The following is a 15,307-nucleotide window of genomic DNA, read 5'->3' on the forward strand; positions in this document are numbered from 1 at the left end:
GCCGGATGCTGGACTTCCAGTTTTCCTACTGTGAGTGTTCAACACATGGTTTGTTTTAGTTCAGAGCAGCACGGGTCCACGGGACAGATGTCGCCCCCCTGCACCCCCCCTATTCTATAAGCAGTCTTTATCACACAGAAGCCATATCTGTGAATTATTATACCACACACAATGCATCACACCAGGACCTGGTTTCTCAATGACACCCTGCACATAATGGATAGCCTTGTGAAAGAAAAATGAGAGGAGAATAAGAAAGAAAAGTAGAAGAGTGGGGAGAATGTGGGTGTGAACAAAGTGTGAACAACCAAGCGGAGAGGTAAGAAAGTCGAGTATGACAGACAACAAATGAACAGAGAACTGCGTTTTTAGATAAGGAAATATGCATTCTGTTTAAGATCTCGGTCCAGCGTAGGCTCAGTAAAAATATTTCTGAATTTCCCCCATAATAAAAGAATGACAAAGACAAATGAGTCAAAAGCTCCAATAACCAAGATGTTTTACTGGCGTTCACTCTCAGACTTATATGTCAAGGAGATGACGTTCCCTGTGTTTGGTTTGGTTTGGTCTTTGAAACCTTCGTCAATAAAACTCCTGAGTGCGCGTCTGTTTGTCAGATTTGTCAGATTTGTCCAACGAAAAATTAGCGCTTAAGATGTTCTGCTCAGAAGTCTTGATCTTTTACCATCTATCTGTGGCTTAGCGAAGGTGGAAACTGTAATAATTTATCATCATAATTATACAAACCTAAGATATGGTCTTCTGCAGATACAGTTTACCGATGCATCACCATGCCATTATGACGCATGCCTAGATTTCTATCACTAACTTTGAATAGGAAAAATTCCTAAGGGGTTGTGTAAACCAAATAACTGAACTGGTATGACAGAAGGTCAAAAGCGCGTTTGCTCTTTTTTCGCGGTTTCAAGAGTTACTGGTGGTTTGTGAAGTAATTTGAAATGCCGGGAAGAAGAATTCATATTTGGAAACATGGCTCTTCATATTTGGTCTTTTGCCACTGAACTGATGAAGAGCAGTTCATAATGGAACTACAAACACAAATTAATCAAATGCAAGTTGCGGGCACTACTTCATTTGTTTATCTGTGGCATACACAGCTTGGTTTTTGCACCAGACGCTGCAGATAAGAATGTGTGTAATGTGTACTGTGACATTTCTATTACAAAGACTAAAAGTCTACAGCCACTATTGCTTTTGGCTCCATGGTGACTGTACTTAGGCACTGATTCAAGATAAGTGCTAACTTCAGCATGCTCAAAATGGCGTGGTGATGTTTCGCATGGAATGTTTACCATACTCACCGTGTTAGTTTAACATGTTATCATGCTAAAGCACGAAACACACAGTATAGCACAGGCTGATTGGGATGTCATACATTTTCATAATCACAAGTTATCACAAGTCACCCTGAGGAGGACATGAATTGCTGAACCAGATGTTACAGCATGGAGACATTTTCATTCAGAGGAACAATCAGAGGATCATTAAAGTCATTAGGATTCATCCTCTGGAGATGGATGTCTGTACAAGATGTAATGGCTGTCTACAAGCTATTGAGATATTCACTTTTTAATGAAGAAGTTTAAAACTTTGGCAAACAAAGACTGTTATTAAAAAATTATGTTTCTTGTGTTGCCAACTTTGATTTACCTCACAGTTGTATTGATCTAGCAGTGACCCACCAGCAATGTCATTGTTGACTGAACAGTAATGCCCATCACAGCGATGTCAGAGACGTAATTCAAAAGACGTTATGTATGCCACACACTCAAACACTCAGAGTTAGCTACAGAAGCAGAGAGACTGGCAAATTAAACTCCAGAATATTCTCTAATTAAGAAAAGAAACAATTAAAGTCTAAAAATCATCAACTAAAACTTGCCTTGTTCCAGTCAATAACCTTTAGTGCTGAAGCAACACTTTAAGCTTGATAGAGTCATTCTGAGCTAATAACATTTAATTAAGTGTTCTGACTATCTTGATCTTGTTTTTCTGTGTTTAATTGAGCACCATGACCTGAACAAGTATTTTCTCATTTGTCCTGCTTGTACTTTACAGAATGCATGAGGTCCACTGACAATTAAGCTTATAAAATGGACAATTTACACTAAAATAAATTATGGTTTTGTGTAAATAAGCTAGATAATACACATAATTGTGCTGTAGTATTAAGACTAGTGTATTTTAATTCAAACACTTTTAGTTTCTACGTTTTGTTGCCAGTCAATAGTTCATGTTGTGTAAATATATCCTGTAAAAACAACATTTCCAAGTTACAGCCATTATAGCAAACAGTAGGCAATGTGAAGCAGGTATCCATTAAAATTCCTGGTGTGTCCAGTAAGAAGTGATAAAGTATATATTAAATATTGCAAACATGTGCAGAGGTTTCCACCAGAACATTCCACGTCTGTAGAATAACATGTCTGCTGGTTGACTGAGGAGCTGCGTGGATTGAAAAGCCACCGCATAAAAATATATTTATGCCACAGGAGAAAAGTCGAAGAGATACATCTGGACACTGTCTCCAGCAGGTATGGGACTGTGTGTTCTGGCAGCTGAAGGAAGACTAATAAAATGAGAGAATTTTGTGCAGGGAGGTAAAACAAGAGAAGGAAGGTTAGGAAAAAAATTAGGAAAGTTTTGTGTTTTTAACAAGTTTTCCTCTGATTAGTCATGTGCATAATTTTCCCTTAAGCTTTAACGATGGGCATAATATCAGGAAACTGACATAACAGTGGGTTTGGAAAAGGCTGTTGGGACAGCTGTGCCTCACGTAATGTGCTACATTTGTAAAACTGAACAACACTATGAGCCGGCGAGTGGAAAATGCAAAGGATAAAAAAGGAACTCTAACATCATTAGCCTGGGAAAAAGCTTATGATGGTGTTATGATGCAGTAAATGACAAAGATCATATTCAGGATATAAAACAGACGACAGTAAAACAGCATGAGGGCACACGTTTTGTATACTTTAGCTCACAGTTCCTTAGATAATGGAATCATTGGCAGTATAGAAGACAAAGATATAAAAGTTAAAGACGTTGGAAACTTTTAAACTACCTATATCAAGTCTACAGGGTGCACAGGCACAAGAGTACTATCAAGGTGGTAACAAAATTTAAAAAGAAGCACCTGCAGGTATAATAAGTGCCCAGACATTATAAGACAACTACACACAAGCTATAGAAGATTAATGCTGAGCATAGGGCAGCAGCAAAACACGATCACAGACAAGACAGATTGCTGTGTAGCAAACATATTGACAGAAAGAGGCGGCAGTTTGAGCCAAAGCTGCCTTTGGACAAAGCCGTCAGTGAATGAGTTGGTAAGTTGCAGGAAAGGGACTTGGCTACAGGGTTGTGCAATATGGCGGGTAACCAAATTAGATTCATTATGTGCAACATAATATGTTCCATCATGAGAAAAGACTAGAGAATACGAGAGCATATCGATCACACCCACACACTGTCTTGACTTGTGTTACCATTATAGCATCACAACGTAAATGTTTACCATTTAGAGTATCTATAGCATACTCGAATGACACAGTGTTCAGTCTCTATGCTAAAAAAAAAACAAAGTCACAGCTGTGGCATGTTGCAGCTGTGATATTTTTTCTTTCCTCACATTAACATCCATGACCTCTTCAATCTGTCCCCAGAGTTTTCACCTCATACTAACAGAGCTGCTCCATCTCAGCACCCCTATGTGTGGTGAGGTTTACCACTGTCCCCTAAAGCAACTAAACACGCGTCAACATCTCTATACAGTAAAGAACGGACTGAAAAAGGCCGATAGCTACAGTCAAAATTATTTTACTGTTAGTCAATCTGCAGGTCTACTAATAATAAAACTGAAACGAACTACATAGTGAAGAAGCAATAATTTAGTTCTTTTCATAACTGCTGGAAATCTAAGTGATATCTGGCCTGCAATATACAGTATGTAATTTATCGTGTACATATAGGGGGCATGGAGGTAGGGCGGGTCGTCCACTAATCAGATGATCAGTGGTTCGATCCCCGGTTCGCTCCTCAAACTAATGAGCAATTGGCAACCTTGCATGGCAGCCAATGCCGTCAGCGTATGAAGCAGCGTATGAGATATGTCCTGTAAAAGCTCTTTGAGTGGTCGGAAGACTAGAAAGGTGCTATATAAGTACAGTCCATTTACCATCTTCACAATAATGAAATGTCCTTAGCCGATCAGTGAGTTTTTAATCACCAACTGTACAACTGAGGGCTGATCCAAATCATATCCTTTATTTATTGTAATCCTGTGTGGTGCAGGTAGACTAGTTGTCAAAATTTCAAAATGTCCTCCATTAAAAAAACTGTATCTATTACAAAAAAAACAGTGATTTGAGCTGCACAAATAACATCGAGCAGCCAACTATTTTAATGAAGACATGTCTAAACACTGACGGCGAGGAGAGCGGAGGTTTAAAAACACAGTCACTTTGCATCTTTTTCAGCAATATTTGGCACAAGTACCAGTACGAGTCTTCTCAAGTACTGCAGCTGGTTTAAAACTAAATTTTGGACTTAAACTGGAGAAACGGAGGGCGTCCAATTTATATCCCAACACATCCAAATAGATGCTCTACATTTGGAGCGATCATGCAAAGCAAAGCAAAGAGAAACCTTAGTACTAACTATCTGTTGAGACAGTCTTGTTCAAGTTCAGTAAGTGTTGAGTAAGTGTAAAACTGTGTGGGGGAAGCATGTAAATAACGTGTAGGATAAAATGGATTTTTAACTGTTTTACTGACTTTAGCATAGTCCTAATTTAGTATTCAATGTGCTGCTGTGTGGTGTAAACAAACATGAAAACATCAGACTGAAACTCTGGAATCGATTGATACTGAATATTAAATGACTTGGATCAGGATTTGGGCCAGAAAAACATGATTAGTGCATTGACAACTGCTTCCATACTTCAAGCTGAAACTGCAGAACTATTAACGAAGACTGAGATTCCCATTTGGCACAGCCGAGGAGTTCACAGACAACAAAAATTGCAGTGTTTGTGTTAAAAATCCATCATCTTGCAATAGTTTCTTCAAAACACTGTGTGGACAGTAAAGGCTTCAGCAGAGTAAGCTTAGTGGAAGTGTGTGTGTGTGTGTGTGCAATCATGTGCATTAATGGACTTGTTAGATCAGAGATTCCCTAACTTAGTCAAGGATTATTCTGCAATTGCAAGTTTGAGCCCCTGAGAGCTGCGGCTGAATACCAAATACTTCTCTTCTTTTTTTTCTTTTTTTATAATGTTTGAAGTTTTATAATGCAGAATCCCACTGCCTAATGAAGTCCTGCTGGACTGGTTTTTCCTCACTAAATCTCACCTTTTGTTCTCCATCGGTTCGATTTTGACAGTCAACAAATTATGACAGAGGCTGAAGGCACTTTATTGAGGTTCTGTATGTATTTATGATTCATTTGCATTTTTTTTTGAAACATCTAATTCTATTCTACAGAAATAAGCAAGAAAAAAAGAGTTTCGTGGAATTTCAGACCTCAGCTCACATGAGATCTCTACAAGTTATAAACACCGCCCAGAAAATGATCAGCTGCGACCTCCCCTCCCTGGAAGAACTTTAAAGTTCCCGCTGCCTCAAAAGAGCCCAGAACATTATCAAGGACCCATCTCACCTCGGACACATCCTATTTGAACAGTTAACCTCAGGCAGGCGATACAGGACATTAAATAACCACACAAACAGACTAAAAAACAGCTATAACTGCCCCAAACGACCACATGAAATACCTAATGGACTGACTGACTGGATGTATGCGCTGTTTTGCGTTATCCCTCTTATCTATGTTTTATACTGTTTTTTTTTTTGTACTTCCTGCTCTGATGACTGCACTTAAACTTTGTTATGCATTGCATAATGACAGTAAAGATATTCTATTCTATTCTATTCTATTCTATTCTATTCTATTCAAGTTAGTTAGTACAGATGTGGTGTGCAGCATGATTTTGAATTCATCTAATCCTTTTCTATCTAGAGACACAAATTTGACCATATTTGGCTGATAAACATAAAAAGTTTGTGGAATAACAGGATTTCACTCTCCCATTGTGCGTTTTGAAAACAACAAAATTCCTCAAACCCTTTCAAACCTTAAATCAGTGATAACAGTCTGCCAGTAAACGTCGTGAACGCCCAATAAAATCTATTAATGGATCCAACAGCTGAAACAGATACGATGGAAGAGATGTAGGGTAAACACATTACTTTAGACAGGTAATCATATTTTTTTAAATGAGGTGACAGAAATGGTTTATCTGTGCTTTCCTACGCTCTTATGCCCAAATGTTCTGATTCATATCTCTTGTATTACCACGTCTGTCCCTCCTGTTACTGCAAACCCAGAATGAAATGCATGCCGACTGAATTCTATCCAGTGCTCGAGTGCTTTAAACCATTCCTGCGGTTCTACTCAGACTCACAACTGCAAACCCACTGAACTCAGTAAAACAGCATGTACACAGCACGTGTGCACCATTTCTCTCATGAAAAATGAGCCTTGCCTTTGGCCAGTTAATTAAAATGATGATTTTTTTTTATGTTTGCTTGATTTTAATGTTTATTTGTGTTAGTTTCACTTACAGAGATTGCATTGATTATAGCCTGAGGTTCACTACTCTGCTATCAATCATCACTTCAGTGCAAAACCTGATTTCCATAACTATTACTTTCACCAAAGGCTACCTCATTTAACACTTTTTTTTTTTAGAGGTTGAGGGTAATATTTTATCAGAGAACAAGCTTTCCAGCATATGGATAATACTATCGCACAAAATCAGCCTCAGGTGTGTTACAGGGAATTAAGTTTATTACACATTATCAAGATTATAGTTTCATAAAGGCCACTTGTAAACCAACAGTTTTAGGCCATGACTTAAATAAATACAACATAATCTACACTGTGAAAATATAAAACATTCCAGTAACTTTAATATTTTGTTTTCATTTAAATGAGCCCTTCACATGTGCCGTAAGGTTACCATTAGAGAGAGAATCACAGAAATACCTGCTGTGTATCTGCTGCCACAAGTGGCAACTCAGTTGATGCAAGCCTCTCTAATTCTAGATCTGATCCACAGATCCATTTCAGTTGCTGAGAAGCTGCCTGTCCACTTCCTGTGGTGTTAATATTTGTCCTTCAATGACATTTCTATGGTTCACACAGCAAACATTATCCCACAATTTCCCTGAGTCCCTAATCATATTGCACATTATTAGGTAGTAGTATTGGTATGGCTGTTGTTGTCAGGATATTATCATAATGCATGTTTATTCTTATGTTTATTTATTTCTTTCGGTCATGTGCGCGCTTGATATTTAGTTTCCGCAGGTAATAACTTACAGATGGTTTGGAGCCACCACTGAAGACTGCTGCCCTATATGGACCTCCACTCATGCTAATAACAAACTGCCTGGAATGTGCATCCAAATTAAAATCAAACACGATTCGCCAACATTTTCACATGGGTACTTACAATTCAGTGGTCTGCAGTGGTTTGATGGATGAGACGCAGGGTTTTATGTTTTTCTTTTTCAGATTTGACAAATAAATTCAAAGAAAAACAAGTCGTGTGTTAGTATTAGTCTCTTCTTGTCAGCAAAGCCCTTGAAAACACAAAACCCAAAATGCATTGCTTCCAAGTATTGCCTGAGCTTCACCATTGTGACATATTCCCAGGTTAACAGTGTGTTTAAACAAACACACCATTTACTCTTGTTTGACTAAAGCTTACTCCAATCTGCAATGCCCAGCTTATCAGGAGATTACCGACGTAAAAATAGTTTCGGTCTTTTGAATGCAATTTGTTGACGATGAAACGTTTCTAAGAAAGAAATTATTTGTGAATGAGGTCAAATATGTAGTTTAGATGTGTCGTTATGAAACACAGACATGCGATGAGACAGTGCAGTAATGATTGAACACTACCCATCACCATATCTTTTTACCCATACATAATTACAAACACAAACATATTGGTATAAACTGGTGCAGGCAGGAGTTAAAGTAGGCCAAAACACTTACTAACTTATCAGCATTTCAGATAAAAGTTTCTTTTCACGGCTTCATTCTAAATATAAAAGTACAAAATATTAAGGTACTTAGCGATATTTTTGACTTCTCTGGTACCCTTTTATTATATTTGTGTGTCAGTGTCTGAACATCATAGACATCTTCAAGTTGCTTTTGTCAAAACAACAGTGTTAAACACTGAATTTAAGTTTATATAAAACAAAAGCAGTGGACGCAGGTGCATTTTGTGCACAGGCTTATTGATCCTACTGAAGGCTATTTCGGATAAAACAAACCATTATATATGTTGGTCATTAATAAAAAAAGATATTCACTTAATTAAGATTTTATTTGAAAGTACATTGTCACTTAGGCCAAAATGCCAAAATGACAATTCTCAGGCATGGATGAGTGTTTCAGGGTGGGGAAATTCCACACTGAGCTCTTCTCAAAGCCACCGGGGACAAAAGTGGAAAAGAAAACACGAAGACATTAGATAATGAGTTCTGTTTCAGAGGACTTCATTTAAAATGTCTAAAATGAACATTAGCAAATAGCTTGGAGCTGCGTGTCCTGCCAAATGTTGACGGGGAGGGTGGGAGGTGTCATTTGAGAATACAAGGATTCTCTGACTCTCTTAACTCACCAAATGTTTCAGGGAGGTGAAGTTTCTGGAGGTCACCTTTCAGCGGAGTGCCTTTTGGTGTCCATGCTGTCTACTGGGGATGTGCAAGTATTCTCCTCAGGCCTGATCATGGCGCCTGTGAGACAGACAGGGGGCAAAGGGGCAGAGGGAGAAGGAGAGGGCAGAAGAGAATGAGTTAAAGATGATGTGTCCAAATTACCAAATTAGGGAGTGAAACACCTATAGCACACTGACACACACACACGCATTTGAAATGGTAGACAAAACCATAACACCGTCAAGGCAATTTGAGCCAAAATGACTGCTTTTTCTCTCCAGAAAATATATATTTTACCTCTCTCAAACAGAGCCAAGGGTTTTTAGTCATCTAATTTGTATATATTTTCATGTCTGTCACTGCCAAATGGTTCATATTGCTCTCAGTCAAATCTTTCTTTATGCTTTATTTTGTAATATGTTTTAATCAAGGATCTCCTTAAGTAGTGTAGCTACCATTCCCCACTGGATAATATCTGTCAAAGGGAAGAATGGCATGTCTTCATGTCTAGGGAAGTGTTCATGCCTTATATAGTCTTTGTCTAGTAGAGTTGCCTGCTGCACATAGCTGGATCTAGCCAGGGGCTAAGGAAGCAGACCTTATGAGAGCTCATTAAAACAGTCTTCAAGTCTTAAGAGACAAATATGAATGTACAACAAAAAAAAAAGAGCTTGCCATTAAAAATAATCAAAAGTAATGGAGCAGTTCCCAGACTGAAAAAAAAGGCATTTATTAAAAATGGAAGTCATATGGGAAAATGAAAAGGGATGACAGTCACTGTAGGATCCCAATACTAATAATCAAACATGTCCAGTGTCGTGGAACAAATGAGCACACTACTCTACTCTTTGTAATTACACCTCAAAGGTCAATAGAGGAAACATTTCACTTCTAATGGGTAGTTGTGTGACATTTCCGGATGAGGACGATTCTCTTTGCATTGACACACTGACATTTTCACAGACTAAATTAAAAATTCATACATTTAAATAAAAAACTGTTTTCTTGCATTTTATAAATGATGGGCTACTTCTTCCTAATAACGACGACCTCACTCGGCCTATCTGCTCCATATTTTCGCTGAGTCTGCCGGGGCGTTCTCGAGTAAAGCCTTAAAGAGGGCTGAAAAAGACAATTACCATTTTCAAGTTTCCACTTTAAGCCCATAACAAGACTTGATCGGAGTCTCAATTTTAATGACGGGGGCTTTACCCATAATAATATGAAATGGTAATTATCCAGATAGAGTGTGAATATGAATGTACAATAGCTCATTACCAATCTGAAAGACAAATGTGTCATACAGTACATTTGAAGGCCGCTCATTTAAAGCAACAGATAAAAGGTCAAGTAATTATGTAAGCTTTAGCTATCAGGCCCACAGTGAATTACACTGAAAGAAATAAAAAGAACATCTTCAAGTAAAAAACGGTGTGGAATATGAAACTAATTTTGAAAGTAGTTCTGATTATGCTAACCTAGAATTGGTCATTTAGCAAAACATTAATTCAAAAGTGTCAGCCGATTATTACGAGTCAATATTTAATTTTATCACTTTTGCACTTTGCACTCTTGGCAGATAATAACTTAGCAACCTGTAGTTATGTAACACCTTCCAACTTAGCTCAGTATAACAACTAGTTTGCAAACCGTTTTAATATCGTTATAATACAGTTTTAACTGAGCCAAGTAAATGTGTTATGCAACAAAAAAACTTAAACCAGCTGGTGACTTCATGTGTATTAAAGCAGGCACATAGGATAGGATAGTCGACAGCCTTCCCAGGTCAACAGATGAATGAACACTGCAGCACACAGTGACTGTGGGCTGTAGAAACCAGTGGCAACTAAAACATCATGGGTTGGATTGTGCGGATTAAACCCTGCAAATCTTACTTTCACTCCACAGTTCCACTTCTCTCTTCCTGCTAAACGGAGCCCCCTTATCTGTCCGAGCAATGGTCCAATATAAATCTACTAGCAAAGCTCTTCAAATTTATTGCCCGCAAATACATTGATATCACATTTCACTGACTGTTCATCCTTCCCCATGTGTGCACAAAGCGAGAACAACCACACAGACCCTAAAAAACTGCCCTTGATTAATGTCTTTTAGGGATTTATAAGAGTCAAATACACCCAGTGTCGGGTTGATTTAGGAGCTGCGAGTTCTGTTGGGGAACGATAAAAACTGAGCTCAAACTTCATTGAACGCTTGTGCAAAAAAGGGGGAAGAATGTTTACTGAGCCTGCTTCTGATCGAGCAACATATTAACCTTGCAGCTTCATCTCACTGTGTTAAATGCTACAAATGACTCAGTATCTAATCGGCTGCTTGTAAGGGAATTGCAAGAGTTTAGGTGCGTCACAGAGTGCCTTACAAATGGCCTTTTTTTTGATGAAGTGATAGTGTGGAGGAGGGAATATTGTCTCCAGCTGTAACGCTGCATACAGGAATGTGTAGGAGCAGGGCAGTTTGTGTGTGTGTGAAAGAGAGAGACAGGCAAAAAGACAGACATACAGAAATACGGACAGAAAAGGACAAAAAGTGTGTGTTTCTTATGGTTGAACCGCAGTTGAGATTCAGCCAAGGTCATCCTCTTACTTCTGACATACATGGAGCCAGACTGAGCCTCTCACTTGGACGCTCTCCATCTGCTCCCACTGATAAGACGGGCTACTTATTGTGCAGCAGACAGACACCACGGCTCTGCATTGTGCGGATATAGTGTGATTAAAACCAAATTTAGATGTTCTTGGATCGCAATAAAGAAGACAATTTCCTCACACATACAGTACATGCCTTTCTAATGAAGGGCTGAAATGTCATGTTATACAACATTTACCAGGACTAAAATAAAGATGCATGTTTCCGCTTATCTGCAGGTGCATTTTTTTAAAGTATGAAATGGTGCACTAGTGTGAAAACAGTCCATCTATAAGCTACTGTAAAGCAAGAGGAAACAAGGACATTGCATTGCATCATATCCACAGTTCAGTGGAGCATTATTTTGCAGAAGGACCTTTCCAGCCACATAGATAAAAAGGAATATTCTCTTAATTGGTTTATTCATGTCGGTCGGGAAACTCAATTGCAGGATATCAAAGAGGCCTGACACGGCTTAACCCAAACGAGGACTGCCAAAAGTTCACATATTTTTACTTGGTGTCCTCTGAAGCTCATGTAAAATGGTTAATAAGTGTAAGTGCACCTTGTTGACCAGCAGGACTGCTCCTGTCCTGACTGACAACACTTAGTCACCACCCCGCAAGCTAAAATTTATGAGGGAAAAGTAAAATATGTCTTTCTGGCACATCGGCGAGGACAAATCTCAGTTTGGATTGTCTTCTGTTTTGTTGTACTCAGAGAACCACATGAATTCAAGACTAGGGCTCAGTTAAGGACAGCAGCTCTAAATATGAAAGAGAAATATGGGTGATCATAAATACCGTGCGGGGGAGGCATCACTGTTTATGGCAACATGTTGGTGCCAGTCCTAAACAAATGCCATGATGATGGTAACAGATTACACAGGGTGTAAGAAAGTGGCAATAAAGTAATGACGAGTCATGTGTGCTGAAGGAGGAGTTACACACAGTTCTGCAGTGAACGGACTCTGTATGCAGATTACAGTCTGTCTGTCTTTGTCTGTGCATGACTTTCGGCATGAAAATTAGATTAATTGTTTATTCGTGCATCACGATAACAGAGACTAGGTTCATATCAATAAACCGCAGAAATATTGATAAGCTCACTACCGGCACGTTTTCTTCATTTAACTCTCACATTGTTAAACTGAGTAAATTGATAAGCCATCTGCCAAAACACTGCACACACACACACACACACACACACACACACACACACACACACACACCCAGTGGTCTTTAAAGGGCTATATACAAATCTTCAAATGAATGGCAGAAATCCAGGCAAGCTTCCACGATGCCAAGAGGATCACTGACTGATTGCCATAACTACAGCTGATGAGCTCAACATGCGACACTTCCTTAAACTAGCCTTACCCCGTGGAGAAGAACCAACTGGCAGGAAACGAGGCCAAATTGATCAAGAAACAGATGGAAGAGAAGCAGCCTCTATAAAAGCCCACGAGGGTGTAAAGGAAGGAAAAGGATGAGGGGGTGAGGATGAAAATGAGACAGAGAGCGAGAGCTGATTGGAATAAATTCAAGATAAAAATGAATTACTTTTAAATTACTTTTTAATAACAAGATAATGCAATTTCCTCCTGAAAATCAATTAACCTAGAACTGAGACCTATATTTGTCCAGGAATGCGACACTTTGAGAGCAAAAACGTTCGACTTTGAGCTGACACGTTCACTAACACATTTGAACAAAAAGTCAATTTGCTTTAAGAAGTTAAAACCTGTGAAGATGATCTGTAACAGAGTTATTTTCTGTGTATCCTTAAGTAATCTTTCTGAGAAACACGACACACGAGAGACCTTGAAAATTCGCCAAATAGCAAAGCATTCCCGCCCTCTCATATTTCTTTTTAAAGAGTTCCGCAAAGAGACAATGTCTTCACTGTCACAGCCAGTTTTAAGACACATTCGAGATTCATTTATTTTGGTTCTTCGATTCTGAGATCATTACGGATACCAATGCAGGTCAGTGTGACTTTATAAAAACATTTCTAAAAAAAAAAAACTGCTAGAAAGTTTCCAAGCTTTTTAAAAACACAATCCACGATTCAAATACAACCACAAGGGTATGACGCACAATACTACCATGAGACAGTAAGTGAATCAAAGTTATTCCTGGTGTCGAAAGCTTCTTGTCATCATCATTAAGACAAATCCTTCAGTAGTGCTGTGTATGCGACTTTAGTTGCAATTTATGTGGTCAGACATTTTACTTTTATTCAATTTTAACTTTTGGGACAACACAGTGGAGAGACTGGATCCAGTCTTCTTTATTGATGTCCATCGTCATCAGCTTACAAGGATTCACACAAGGTCACAACACTGATTTTAAACGTAAGACAACTCCATAGGTTACCTTAAACTTTCTTTGGCCTTCGTATCCAGACAAGCTCTTTCAGCGGAGTTACATATGATGATGGGTATAGATTTGACAACAATGACCCTGTGGCACAAGAGATACAAATACTGAAAATGATGGCTGATTGCGTGCGCAATAACCAGCCTTTGAATTGCACTGGAATACCTGCTGGGTTGATACAACATCTACTCTGAATGGCCACTCAGATAAAAACCTTTTGTCATCACAGCAAAAGCCATTTTAATAAATCTCCTGTGTTGAATTGGGACAGGCAAACACACACACATACACACTCTTCCTGGTGTTTATCTAGCTGACTTCACTCAGTTGAGGTCAGAGGATTTCAATCTATCTTGTAGGGCCGGATATGAAAGCTTCATATAAATCTCTATATACTGTACAGCAGTGTCTTTGAAATACAAGCACCTCTACAGTAGAGAAGTACAAATGTAGAAGCTGAGGATGTCAGGGTATAATATAGTTGCACCATTTGCTCTGTCCAAAAGAGAGGCATAGCTGTTATTTTATACACTTAGACAAACAGGGAATTACAGTAATGGCTATGGCAGTCAACAAAAAATAAACCTTGGTGAAAAGATCTCGGCAACCAGTGCTACTTCACTGTGAATTACCTCCAACTTCAAGTAAGTCTCCGTACTACAGGATACTTCATGGCATCGCTGAATTTATATGCACCGTCTATCTCATGTCTGCTGTCATTAAGTGCCTATTGATCCTGGCAAACTAGACGGTGTCGGATAATGATAGATCTAAGACAAGCCACATCAAATTACAGCCGACTGTATTCATACCAAAGTGCTTCAAATCAACAGGTTGTTCGCAAAGCGCAAAGTGCAAAGTGCGTGAGTCGTCAGCGGTGGGATGAGACATGAATGGGTTGAGGGTAGTTATCCGCCCAGAGTGTGAATTAAAAATCTGAGCTCGGTCTCCACATCATTAACCCTTCAGAGCGACATTGACCTTAGATGTTCATTTGATCTCATTGCGTTTTGGTGAGTGTGGAAGTAGAACGGGGTGAGGGTGAGGGTGCAGGGCCACTCTTTGATGTTCTAATGCAAAATTTCTTTTATCTCTCGTGGAGCGTTTTAAGACCGGGCCGGCTGTCCAGAAACTCAATTAGAGCCACTGTGAATGCGAGCCGACAGCATAAGAGGAGGCGTGAGGTGTGAACGACGCAGGGAGGGTAGAAGCATAAGAGGAGGCGTGAGGTGTGAACGACGCAGGGAGGGTAGAGCGGGTAGAGGAAAATAAATGCAACTATTAGAACAAACGGGACCACAAACTGAGCAATGCAAACAAAAAGAGCAATTTTCTTTTTTTTTAAAGATGAAATCTTAACTGCAGGGAACAAATCATGAAAGAGTAAAACCAACAGCAATAGCTCCAGCTATGTGTCTGGGAGCAACATGACCAAATTCCTGTTTATGAGTTGCCCTGATTGTGTGATATCCAGCTGGTGTACAAACAAGCTTTTCATTGAAGTTCACGATAATGGTTAGTATT

The 15,307-nt window shown here is 39.0% G+C and overlaps 1 protein-coding gene across 3 annotated transcripts in view; it reads right to left on the reverse strand.

Moving 5' to 3' along the window:
* Positions 1–15,307, reverse strand: part of chrm3a (cholinergic receptor, muscarinic 3a) — a 72,200-nt gene that overhangs the window by 39,336 nt on the left and 17,557 nt on the right. For all 3 annotated transcript variants that reach the window (XM_027278385.1, XM_010731577.3, XM_027278384.1), the window contains one exon: positions 8,720–8,834. The gene's annotated coding sequence lies outside the window, so the exon portion shown is untranslated. The remainder of the gene's footprint in view (positions 1–8,719; positions 8,835–15,307) is intronic.

This window comes from Larimichthys crocea, chromosome III (genome assembly GCF_000972845.2).
Source record: "Larimichthys crocea isolate SSNF chromosome III, L_crocea_2.0, whole genome shotgun sequence".
Taxonomy (NCBI): Eukaryota; Metazoa; Chordata; class Actinopteri; family Sciaenidae; genus Larimichthys; species Larimichthys crocea.